Source organism: Pan troglodytes, chromosome 1 (genome assembly GCF_028858775.2).
Source record: "Pan troglodytes isolate AG18354 chromosome 1, NHGRI_mPanTro3-v2.0_pri, whole genome shotgun sequence".
Classification (NCBI taxonomy): domain Eukaryota; kingdom Metazoa; phylum Chordata; class Mammalia; order Primates; family Hominidae; genus Pan; species Pan troglodytes.
The window spans coordinates 58,438,343-58,452,226 of record NC_072398.2 but is presented as its reverse complement, the minus strand read 5'-3'; the positions used below and the strand labels follow the sequence as shown (position 1 = coordinate 58,452,226).

General features: G+C 28.9%; 1 long non-coding RNA gene across 1 annotated transcript in view; it reads left to right on the top strand.

Annotated features, from left to right (window-relative positions):
* The window catches only part of LOC104004026 (uncharacterized), a 168,453-nt gene that overhangs the window by 96,885 nt on the left and 57,684 nt on the right, over positions 1-13,884 (top strand). Inside the window, exon 2 of the long non-coding RNA XR_676843.2 lies at positions 8,373-8,445. This is a non-coding gene — a long non-coding RNA (uncharacterized LOC104004026). The remainder of the gene's footprint in view (positions 1-8,372; positions 8,446-13,884) is intronic.

Sequence of the window (13,884 nt, the reverse complement as noted above, 5' to 3'; positions counted from 1 at the left end):
GATTTATCTGTCTCCATACATTTACCTTTAATCTATATGTATCCTTATTATTTAAAGTGGGTTTCTTATAAATGACATATAGTTGGGTCTTTTCCATTGTTGTTTCAGTTGACAGCCTCTGTCTTTGGTGCACTAAAACTACTGATATTCAAAATGATTACTGATATAGCTGAATGCATATCTTACATAGTTGTTCCTATTTTTTATTTGTTGTCCTTGTTTTCATTTAAGTTTTTATTTTTCACTTTTTCTGCCTTTGGTGCTTTTAATGGATCATATTATATGATATTATTTGCTCTCCTTTTTTTCTTAGTATATCAATTAGACTTTGTGCTTTTTTCTTTAGTTGATTAGTGATTGCCCTAGAGTTTACAGTATACATTTACAAATAATTCAAACTCACTTCCAAATAACACTATACCATTTACTGCTTCAAGGGTAGTATGAGTACCTTAAAACAACAAAATAATCCTAACTTCTCTTTCTTGCCTGTTGCATAATTGCTACCATTCATTTTACAAATATATATAAACACATATAAACATATGTATTATATGTACATATGTAGTTAAATACATTGCTGCTATTATTTTGAATAAACTATTATATGTTAGATCTGTTGGCTATAAGAATAAAAGTTTCTATTTTATCATTACTTATTTCTTCTTTAACACTTTCTCTGTTCATGTAGACATGAATTTCTGGCCTAAGTTATTTTCCTTCTTTTTAAATAACTTATTTTAACATTTCTTGCAAGGCAGGTCTGCTGGCAACAAATCCCCTCATTTTTTACTTGTTTGAGAAAATATTTCTTTACTTTGAAGGATAATTTCACAATGTACAGAATTATAGTGTTTTTATTTTCTCAAGACTTTAAATATTTCAATTTACTCTCTTGCATGTTTCTGAGAAATCAGATGTAATTATTACCTTTGCTCCTCCATTAAGTAAGGCATTTCCCTCCATCCTCCCTGGCTTCTTTCAGGATGTTTTTCTACATCTTTGACTTTCTATAGTTCAAAAATAATATTCCTAGATGTAGTTTTGGGGGCATATATCCTGTTTGGAGTTCTGTGGGCCTCCTAAAGCTGTGGTTTTGTGCCTGATATTAATTTGAGGAACTTCTTTTTAATTTTGTTTCTGGTATTTCCATTAGATGCATCATACATATTTGAAGTTGTCCTGTAGTTTTCAGATATTCTAGTTTATGTTTTTTTATTCTTTGTTTTCTTTCTTTTACAGCTTGGGAGGTTTCTATTGATGCCTCTTAAGCACAGGGATTCTTTACTTACCTGTATCCAGTCTATTAATAAGCCCATAAAAGGGATTCTTAATTTTTGTTACAGTGTTTTTGATCCCTAACACTTTGTCGTTGTTGCTGTTGTTGTTCTAGGATTTCCATCTCTCTGCTCACATTACCCATATGTTATTACTATCTGTTATTAGGAGCTATCTACTTTATCCATTAAAGCCTTTTTCATTTTAATCATAGTAGTTATTCTAAATTCTAGGCCTGGTAATTCAAACAACCTTGCTTGTCTTCTTCTGTTGGTTTCTCTGTCTCTGCAAATGGTATTTATTTTTATTTATTTATTTTTTGCCTTTCAATATACCTCATAATTTTTTTCTTGATGGCCAAACATGATATACTGGGTACTGAGCTATTGTACATTGGTCTTTAGTAATGTGGTGGTAAGGTGTGGGGTGAGAAGAGGCATCCTATGACTAAGTCTCAGGCTTTTAGTAAGACTTTGCCTCTGGATTGTGATCTTTATATGTTTCTAATGTTTTTCTTCCCCCTCAGTTGGTACAGAGTGGCTAAAGCTGTCTATAATTTGGTATTTCACTTCCTCCAGGCCTGGTAGGCTTTAATAAGACTCCAGCAGGTTAGGCTTTGGTAAACTACTTTCTCCTAGACAGACCTGGGTAAGAACATAGTGCTTTGGCATATTTCAAAATAAGCTCTTTTTCCCCTGTCTGTGTTGGAAGCGCAAGAACATTTTTCTCCAAAATTTACTTTGAGAACCTAGTTAATTTCCTGGAGGTAAAACTCAGAAAAGAGTGATGGTCAACCAGTGATGAGGTCCTCCTGGAGTTTTTAACTCTCAGACTTGTTTACTCTGAGCCTCTAGAAGTTCATAAATTATAGTTCAGGTTTTTCTACGCCACCACTGGTTCCCACAGAGGTTTCTGCTCCCACCTGTGCTTCTCTATATTCGCCTGTCTCTTCAGTTTTGGGAATAGCAGTTTGCCCCATGAACTTATTTCTCTTATGAATTTAAGAAAACTTGTGGATTTTTCAGCTTTTATCTCATTGGTAGTACAGAAAGGCAACTGCCAAGCTCCTTACATTTGGAACTGGGAATTGGAAGTTGTTCATGTCTTTTTAACACTGACTATACCAGTGTTTGGATGCATCACATTTCATTCAACCATTCACCTACTTAAGGACATCTTATTTGCTTCCAAGTTTTGGCAATTATAAATAGAGCTTCTGTAAACATCCATGGGCAGGTATTTGTGTGGGCTTAAGTTTTCAACTTATATGGGTGATACTGACAAATATGGCCATAGATTGTATGGTAAGAGTATATTTAGTTTAGTGTGAAACTGCCACCCTGTTTCCAAAGAGGCTACTTTATCAGTGTTCTTGATTTTGGCCAATCTAATACGTGAATAGTGGTATCTTGTTGTTTTAAATTTAATTGAAATTTAAACAAGTTTCAACACAAATATTATCAATTTAGCTATTTGTCAACTATTTTAATATTAAAATATTATTCAGATTTATTTTATAAACAATTCTCATCAATTTCAATCAGATAAACATCTCATCTCAACATTTCATGCAGGTGAAAATAATTTAACCATATATTATTATTTGATTTTGATTTCAGTCCATATCCTTGTTATTGCCTTACCACAGAATAAGATAATATAAAATATAAAGTTTGATTCCTAATACTGTGAGTTTTCAGATAAATTTAGTTTTCATTGTCAATTGATGATGTATTCTTTCCACAAACTATAGGTATGTTAATATATTAGCAAGATTTTTACCAAATGTAACATTTAAACCTTATACAAGGACTAGACTTCTATGACCTTAATATGTCATTTTATGCTTACTAGCATTATATATGTCACTTATTGCTTAAGATTTGACTAGCAACGATGTTGTTATGTACAAGAACCCACTACTTTGCTAAGTTGTTTTCCAATCATTTATTACAAATGAATTTTAATTTCAAAAAATATTGAAATTCTAAGACAGAATGTAAATTCCACATTTGCTGGAATATGACTCTTTTTACAAAATATTGTGATTTAATAAAAATGAAACTAACAGCTTTAACTTAATGGTATCAAGCCAACATGAAAATATTACTTTATTTACACAACTATTCTCAGTTTGTAATGGTAAAAGTTAAAATATGATCAATGACATTATTAAAACTTATTTTGTTGTATGAGCTTTTATGAGAAAAAGAAGAGACAAATCATGTTATAAATAACATTTGAAAAGCTATTCATCAGAGGAGTAAAACAAATGTTTAAATTCTAATAAGCTGTACATATTTGTTTTCATGTTAAAGGCAGAATGTTTGAAAGAATAAACTAAATACATTGAAAGCTTTTCCAGATGTGAAACTTTTGCTTTTACTCTTAAGATAACTCACTTTCATTTACAAGATTTGCCATCCTTCCAATTTTACCCAAAGCAGCTCTTCAGAATGTTTGTCAATTTGGCTGTATATTCTGGGAAATATCCTTTTAATATTATGTAGTTTTTTCCTCTAACTCATTCATAATATGTTCAGGCTCAAACTTTACACAAATTTTTTTGGCATGTATAGTATGTATATATTTTATAGATGAATAAATATTGTTACTATATTAAATTATAGAAATAATATATTTACATAACTATATAAATCTGTATTTTGTCTCTGTATATAAATATATATATTATTTATATCTATAAATCATATTTATATCTACATATTTAAATACTAATATAAAATATATCTATTTAAATATTTACCTATAGTATTACTATACTACATATAGTATTTCTATATATAATGTAGAAATTTATATATAAATTTCTATACATATAGAAATATGATATATAAAATATGGAAATCTATAGATAAATAATATTTATAAAATTAAATATTGTATTTATATTATAAATATAAATATTGTAAACATTGTAAATATTATATTTATAAAATGTTAAATATAATATTTAAATTTATGTATTATATTTATAAATATAGAAATACTATATATGTACTATTCTTTATTTTTTCTACATATAGTATTCTATATTCTATATAGTATTCCTATAAAAATAAATACTACATATAAAAAAGATACTATATAGAATATAGACTACTATATACTATAAAAATATAGAATACTATATATAAAGATGGTATTTCTACACTTTAATATAAAAATTATATTAAATAAAATATAATTTATTATCTGGTAACAAATCACTTCCTTTCTTCCTCTCCCATTTACCCTTCTCAGGCTCTAATAACCATAATTCTTCTGTATAATTCTTTGACCTTAATTTTTAGCTCCTACATATTAGTAAGAACATGCAATATTTGTCTTTAAGTGGCTGCCTTATTTGACTTAACATGATGTTCTCCAGTTTTATACCTGTCACTGTGAATGGCATGATTTTATTCTTTTTCATGGCAGAATAGAACTCTATTGTATACATTTCTGTATTCATTAATCTGTTGATGGACATTTAGGTTGATCCCATATATTCACTATACTGAATGGTGCTGCAATAAACAGGAGGGTGCGGATATCTCTTTGATATACTTATTTTCTTTCCTTTGGATAAATACCCAATAGTAGAATTGTGGGATCATATGGTAGTTCTAATTTAATTTTTTTACTAATCTCCACACTGTTTTCCATAATAGCAGTACTTATTTACACACCAACAGTACATAAGTTCCTCTTCCTCTTCATTCTTAGCAGCATTTATTTATTGTCTTTTAGATAATAGCCATTCTATCTATGATGAGATTATATCTCAATGAGGTTTTGATTTGCATTTCCCTGATGATTAGTGATACTGATCTTTTTTCATAATATATTCATTTTTAAGTATTTAATATATAGAAAAATTCTATTTGAAATTTTGTATTATCATGACAGTGCTTTATAGGTCAGTAGCCAGAAAGAATTTCTTTATATCATATTTTCTCCCTAATCATTTTATAATTCAGCTGCTTCATATGATTATTTATTTACAAGAATTTAGTTTGGGTATATAATTATTATATAATAAATATGTCTCTGTAATTATTTGAATAATTAATTTTTGAAAATCCTAAGTAAACTTTAAGATGCAGTCTATTAATATCACTTTTTTGTTAATGGATTTGTTTCCTGTCTCATTTTCAATGATTAGTGAATCATTCATAATATGACATAAATTGATCTCAAATACATAAACTATTTTTTTCTTTGAGATAAACACTATTAAACTAGCACAAATATATTTGTTTTAAATATAAATAGACAGATTATTTTTATAAAAGTAAAACAAATAAATAATCAGTACCTCTACAGAAATTTTTTAAACTCTATTTATCTTAACCTCATATTTTTATCCAAAATAAATATACTTCTTTAATATTATACTTTAAGGGTCAAGATTTCTGACTTAATCTTACATCTTTTTTCCTAAGTTGTTTGGCTCAGAACTAAGCAAACAGGTGCCTTTTAATGTTAGTTGAATTAAATTAAATTAATTTATACAATATCTATTTCAAAATATTCAAAATGTATTTTAAGTTTAAAGAATATTCCATAAAATGTATTCTATATTATTATAAAAATTTCTAAAGGGAAATAAATAAGCTAAAAATGAATATTTGGTAATTTACTCCATATGAATTAATGATCTTTGCTGTAATGAAATTGAGCAAAATATTTATTTGGGAATTTTATAGCTTAAAAATCATATAAAGCAAATAAACTATAATCATGAGAGTTTAAAAATGGACTTTATCTCTAAGTAGATTTGGACATACTTCTGATAGTTTTACATCACTGGAAAAGTGCTGCAGGCCGAAAATTTAAAGCATGATGATAAAATTAGTTAATTTGCCCCTTTGCGTTTTCAATTTGGGCATTTTGTATACTTATTTAATGATATGCTAATTTTCTTACATATTTGATTTCTATTGGCTTGATACCACCTTGTTAATCACCTATAGATTTTCTCATAAAATGTTTCCTTTCATGGTGTGCAAACATCTACTTATGAAATTTATTTTAAAACCTATTAAAAGAAATATTATCTAAAGAACACCTGCATCTCCAAGATTCATTTTAAATAGTAATTCTTACTAATCTCCTTAATAACATGAAACGTCTTCCTTATTTGAACAACCTCATTATGCTTCTATTTTAGTGGTTGTCAGTTACATAATGATATACAACATAATTCAGATGGGAAACAATTTGGTGGCAGAAACAGCTTAGTTTTAAACTCACTGTGTATCAAAACTTTTTGTACATATTAGGTATTACAAGTATTTATTAGATAACAATGCTTAAAAATAACCTAAACATAATTTTTATAGATAAATATTGACCTCCTTTTAAATATTTTATTGTTAATTTCCCAGGTAATAAAACTAAGCAAAAAATGTCAAACAAATCAGATGGAGCAGAAATAATATACATAATTTTTTACAAATTTGTGAAAACTATCACTTGCTTTCTACCAATTTCATATTTTTCTTTGACTTATTTGACCCATTTTAGTTTATAATTGTCACAATTTATGATGGTCTATCCAAAATAGATCATTTTTTCCCCTCAAAATAAATTTTACCACAAGAGGAAATATCCTTGACTTTAAAAGTTTTCAGATTTTTTTTCTCTTATGAACATTTTCTCTCATGAAAACGAAACTGAATTTTTGATGTTTGCAGTTCTCGGAAAATAAGATGTTTCTGCTACCACTAGCAATCTTCTAACGGGTCCAATATTCAGAATGAGTGCCCACATTATGCATTCAAATCACTTATTTGCATACTCAAAGAGATACTTATACATGAAAACGGATAATTGCAAATCTAAATATCCACTGGCATGTGAAAATATGCCATTTGCATATGCAGCTTAAATGTCTGTTTCTGAACATGATGTTAATGTGCAGTTATCTGTTACTTTGTTGACGTGTTGCTCTTCACTCTGAATCTTCCTTTGTTCTTTGTTCTAACAGAAGTTTTTATTTTTGGAATATAGTATTCTGCTCTAGCATTTTTGCTGACACTTATTATTTTTCTATTATATGAACCATACTTTTTAATCCCATCAATGTATTTTGTGCTATTGCAGAATAAATGCCTCTACGTGAATCACTGCCCAAATCTTGTTAATCTTTACCTCGTCTTCCTCTTAAAATTCATTGTTTTGTTTTTCTTTGTTCATTTTTCCTCAAATTAAAATTTGCTTATCGACTGAAAAAATATATTCCAAATAGAAAAACATTACTTCATGAATTGAACCTCTCACCTCTGCATTACTCTTTTGCGATACCCTTCATTCTGCAAGTCTTCAAGAAGAGAAATTATAATATAGCTTCCCCACAGATTTACCTATCCACTCTTCTATGAATCCCCAAACAAATGCCATTTTTATCATTCTGTAATTAAATACTATATTTTCTTTGTCTCTTCAAAACCATTATTTTTCACCTTGATTCCTTTTATTCAATCTGCAAATGTATTTTGAGTACCTCCTGTATCAGACGCTCTTCTAGTTGCTTGTAATACATCAGTGAACAAAACCAAGATTCCTGCGACGTTCTAGTGGAGAAGACAGACAATAAAGAATAAACATCATACATGAATTAATTTTGTAGTATATTAGAAGAGAGTAAATGCTCAGAAAATAAAAAAAAATGAAGCAAAGTGAGTGGGATTAGAAGAATTAGGGCTGGGGGAGAGAAATAGATGAATTTTTAAAACAACGGACACAGAAAGCCAAAGTGAGATGGTGATACATAAGCAAAGTTGAAGAAAGTTAGGAAAAAGGATATATAGAAGAAAACATTCCAAGCACAGAGAAGACACAGGCAAAAACCAATATTGGAGAGAATGATTGGCATGACAGAAACAGCAGAAGACCAGTGTGATCGGTGAAAAGTGAGAAGAGGAGTAGGATATGAATTCTGGAATAAGTTGTTGCCTCCTTTTTATTTATTTATTTTTAACCTTTTTGCTTCCCTTAGTCAAAATATCCTACAAAAAGTTACATCATTATACTCACTATGCCTCATTCTTCTTCCTCTCATTTTCACTTAAAATTATTTCTTTCAGGCCTTCTCCTCGACAATGCCGCAGAAACTACTCATCAAATTAAGCAATGAATTCCACATAGATATAGCCAAAGGTCAGTTCTGACTCAGTTCTCATCTTAGGTAAATTATCAGCCCTCTTCCTTCTTGAATCTCTTGCCTCATTTGGCTGGCATTCTTCTTATGTTACTGGTCTCTCTCCTTCACAGTACATTTGCAGTGGTATTGCTTTAAAATGGAATCTTGATGGAAAGCAGATTAGCGGGTTCAGGGAAATAGATGGGTTGAAAAGAACATTTCAAGTTCTTGAAGCTTTCAAGAAGCTTTCCAATGGAAAGGTAGAAAAGAACCTTCTAGGGATGATGGAAAAATTTTGTATTTTGGTTGTGGTTGTGGTAACATGTCATGTATTTGCAAAAAGTAATCAAAAAACCTACGTGAAGTGGGAGTATTTTACTGCATTAAAATATCCCCTTCATAAAGTAAATCACTAAAAAATACTAAAGAATCATAATAAGCCACAGAAAGAGATCTACATTTGTATAGTTTAACTGATTATAAAAAACATACCATGCAAAGCAGCAAAGAAATTTAAAAAATATATAATATAGTTATTGATTTTATGTAATTACAAACACATGAATAATATAATTTTAATATTTAATGTAATTTTAGATGAAAAATTTATTGAATGAATTTATAAATTTGGTTATATATGATTTATCTCTCTAGACTTTATAAAGAACTCATAATAGTTCAAAAACATATCAATGGATGTTCAGCATTATTAGTTCTCAATTAAATAATGCAAATTAAAATCTCAATTACCTACAACTAATGGGATGGCCAAATTTTCAAATAAGAAAATCTGATTATATGTGTTGGTAAGAATATGGAGGGTGGGACTTATACATTATTAGTAGGAATATAAATATTTCATCACCTTTGTAAAATAATCTGGTGGTGTTCATGCTGCTAAAAGTAGTAAGGGTAGGGGTTTCTAAGGGTGAAATAGCAACTGGACAGTTTTATTCATTTATTTCTTTTTTACCATTCAGTGATGGTTATATAGGTATCTTTTGTTTATGAATGTTCATCTAGCTGGATAGTCATAGTTTGTGTAGTTTGTTGTACATTCTACTTTAGTAAAAAAAAAATATGACAGGTACAATTTTGAAAAAATGCTCCTTATCCATATTGTCAAACTGCTTTATAAAAAGGAATAAAGACATACTAGTTCTAATAGCAATATATAATTCTATTATGTCACTGCATATATTAGCACAAGTTTTAACATTTTTAAAAGTTACCAATTAAAAAATTAAAAAGTAACATTTTAGATTGCATTTATGATTATTAAAGAAATAAAAAATGATTATATATGTTGCTTAAATGCAACCTAGTATACTTTGATAAAAATGTAAGTGGAAGTTTTATACATAAATTCTTCCCTTTTTTGGTGGCAATGAAATATCATTTATTCCATATGAACTGACTAAATTCTTTTTCTAAGATATTCACAGACGTTTATTTGTTTCTGATGGAAATAAATAGTCCTTCAATTGCTGTAAAGTGCATGCAGATTGTTTCTTTTGCTCAGACAGATACAATTTTTTTTCAATTATTTCCAGCATTTTGCACACCACTGCAAGAAAACGATTAAGGGAATGTTTCAAGAGTGTTTGCTGATATTTCTGTGACATCTTAAATGGGATTAGTTAAGAGGCAGTTTTTAAACGTAATGACATAAGTGTATGAGATATCTTGGCTGCTACAGAGGTCTTTTTTAAACAAATGTTCACAGTCACCTCATTTGTGTTGATTTTTGAAAAAGTATTGGACATGGAAAGTAGAGTTTAGATTGAAGTGGGAAAAAAATGAAGGCTATAAATTTTGTTTAAAAACAGAATTTTCCATTTAAAATAGATATTCTTGTTTTCTTAATCTGTAGAGAGATTAGAAACAAAAGTAATGATTTTATTGCATGTATTATTTTATACAGCATGATCTAAAACACATGGATCACAAAAATAAAAAAATGCTTAATTTTCGTGGCATGCAGTTTTTAAAAGCAAAGATTAGTTTACAATGGAAATTAAAAAAATGAAACAAATAATGTTTTAGAGAGATGTTTTATTAGGTCAATATAAGAAAGATTTAATGCATTCTTCTTTGAAGGCTATAGTTTTCTTGAGATAGATAAGAGTAAAATAACAACAGCATTATTGTTCTTGCTATCTCTAACCATTTTCAAATAGATTAATTTTATCTATTTGATATGGAACATGATTGCATGAATTTTGAAGATGTTTACTGAAATCTTTTCTATAGAAATGCATAGTCTCATGCTTGTACTTGGTTAGAGCAACTATATACATAGTAAACTGTGTTTATTTCCTTTCATTGTTCAATTCAGATTATTTAAAATAAATAAATATTAGGAACTACTGTTACTATTAGGCACACAGGTGTGTAATTAATGCTTGCTTTATGCTTAATATCCCAAATGTCCTCTGCCATACTGAAATACTAATGTAAATTTATATGCCACAGATAAGATATGGATCAACAGGTTTATAATCCCATCTGTGTATCTCACCGGCTACATAATCTTAAAAAACATAATTATGCTCTCTATACATCCTTGTCTCACCTGTAAGATAGACATACTAGTACCAGTCTCAGAGAGTTGTGATGAGGATAGAATTAAATAGTATAAAGCAATAGCATGCTTCCTGGTAAGACTTAGCTAAGAGTCCTAGATAATTTTATTACTATTTTTATTATTATGATTTTTAGAGATGAAGTTTCGCTCTTGTTGCCCAGGCTGCAGTACAGTGGCGCAATCTCAGCTCACTGCAACATCTGCCTCCCAGGTTCAAGTGATTCTCCTGCTTCAGCCTCCCAAGTAGTTGGGACTACAGGCATTCTCCACCACACCTGGCTAATTTTTGTATTTTTAGTAGAGACGGGGTTTCATCATGTTGGCCAGGCTGGTCTTGAGCTCCTGACCTCAGGTGATCCATCCACCTTGGCCTCCCAAAGTGCTGGGATTACAGGCATGAGCCACCATTCCTGGCTTGATATTTTTATTATTAATCTATCATATTTATTGTAGATTATTTAAATTATATATACGTATTTATTTTATATTGTTCATCTATGCACCTACATAAACATCACTTATCATACAGGTATGTAAATATAAATTTGTACCAATATCTTCTATCAGTAAGATATCTTGCCATTAAGGCCTTTCCTCTTAATTCAGAATCCCTTTGTATGACAGTGGAAAGGATAACTTAGTTTGCAAAGAATATATATAAAAAAGATATATTTTTTTACCAGAAATATTTGTTTGTTAACTATCATGGAAGAACTTATTGCACTGCTAATGAAGAAATAATTATGATATAGTTGTCAAAAAGTTTCAGGCCTGCTTGGTTACTTTATAGTCTTAATTGTTGTTCCTTCATACGTATTGACAACCCTAGTTAATATTTGTCTTTCACTTGGCTCCTAGCAAATTTTGATCCTGCTAGAAATGAGTAAGGGTTCTAGGTGACAATTTTCTTTATAGCTTTTGTTGTTCACTCACCATTTTTTTAAACCGAGTTTCTCTAAGAAAATATTAATATTCTCCATGAAAAATAAAAAATATTTTTGTTATCTTCAGATGAACTCATAAAAGGTGCACAATTTAAGAATTCAACTATGAACTGTACTTACTAATTTGGAAATATCTTCTAAAGTTCCCAACTAAATAAAAATTTAATTGGTTTACTTTAAATTAGTGCATTGGTTTTGTAATAATTATTCGGTGTTTTGCTCTAAATATTCCACAATTCAAACTTTTTATGATTTTTTTCCACTCAGTTTATTTTTGTAAATAAATCTATAAAAGATATTCTCACTCCTGAGCTTCATAAGAAAGGTTTAGAATATTGTGTTAAGGGTATGATACTGTAAATTATATTAAATAATCAAACAGATTCAATGTATTTTCTGTTTTAAACCTGACTTTACTTCATGATAAATCCATTTTCATTAAAATTTCAAGGGAATAAAAATGTAAAAACAAAATATAACAACAAAAAAAGAAAATATAACAATACAATTTGTAATATGACCAAACGAGTCACCATGTTTGAATGTATATATGACTTATAGGTCTATTAAAAGTTATATATTTTATAGTGTAAATATAAGTTTTTATTTTTCTTTATTTTTTATAGATGAGTTATTATACATATATGTTTGATTATTTTTGTTATTAGCCTGTTTAATAAATATGTGAAATAATATTGTTTAAAAGCTAACAATGAATCTATTTTTATGAGTTGACCTAATTCAACAGCAATCAAAATGAGCAAAGATTAGTAAATCCAGATATAATAGACATGACTGAAAGTATTAAACATGACCGTAACTTACATCCCCAAAATGTTGGTTTGTTGTTTGATCCTTTAAAGGAGTTATCTAGAGCAGTAGCTTTCAAACTTTCTTTGTGGTTTTTGACTCAAAATGCAAAAAGATCTGACATATTCTTATAACTATATGCACTCAACTAGACACAAAACTTATCAAGCAATACTCATGTGGACTAAGTTGAGATCACTTTATAAATAATTAGAATGGTTTCTTTTTATACCTCATAATTTGTTAAAGGGAAATCAAAGAAAGGAATTGACATACTCATCTAAAAAGTAAAGGTCTTATATGTGCCTTATTCTTTTTTTCATTCCTATCTTTCTTCCTTCCTCCCTTCCTCCCTTCCTCCCTTCCGTCCTTCCTTCCTTCTTTCCTTCACTCCCTCAAACATATTCTTTCTTCCCGAAAGAATTTAAGAATTTGCTGATACTGCAAGGTATTTTTCTTTATATTAAGCATATAGAGAGGATATATTCATACATATGAACATTTCATATATATATGTATATATGTATATGTATATAGGTATATATGCATATATGTATATACATATATGTATATATATAGAGAGAGATTATTTCTGCCTAAAAAGATTCATAGTGAAAAAGATACTTGTAAATGATGTTATGATATAGATCATATAATAATTAACATATTCCAAGATATGGAAGGGGTAGAAAATTAGGGAAAAGTGGAAAGGAGGTACACATTATGAGTTGAAAATAATTAGGCAAGTGAAAAGCATAGGTGAAGGAGTATCTATGAATAGGAGGTGAGGAGTAATACACACATAATTTTGTAATTGTGAAACAGAGCAGAGAAGTTACCAAGCAATTAAAGGTAAGTGATACAAAGAGGTCAATAAAAAGAATAAAATATCCCATAAGTGAGGACCATATTAAAGACTTCTGACTTTGTAGGTATAGAAAATCATGAAAAGTATTTTTTAATTGTTATATTCTCAAATAAATATAGGTGAGCAACTGAAATTACTAAAAACGTATTAAAGAGGGTTATTGTATAATTCCACAATATGGAAAGAACATTTTAATATTTTAGAGTGTTAATAATCAGTGTTTTTCAAGATAGATTGATATACTAAA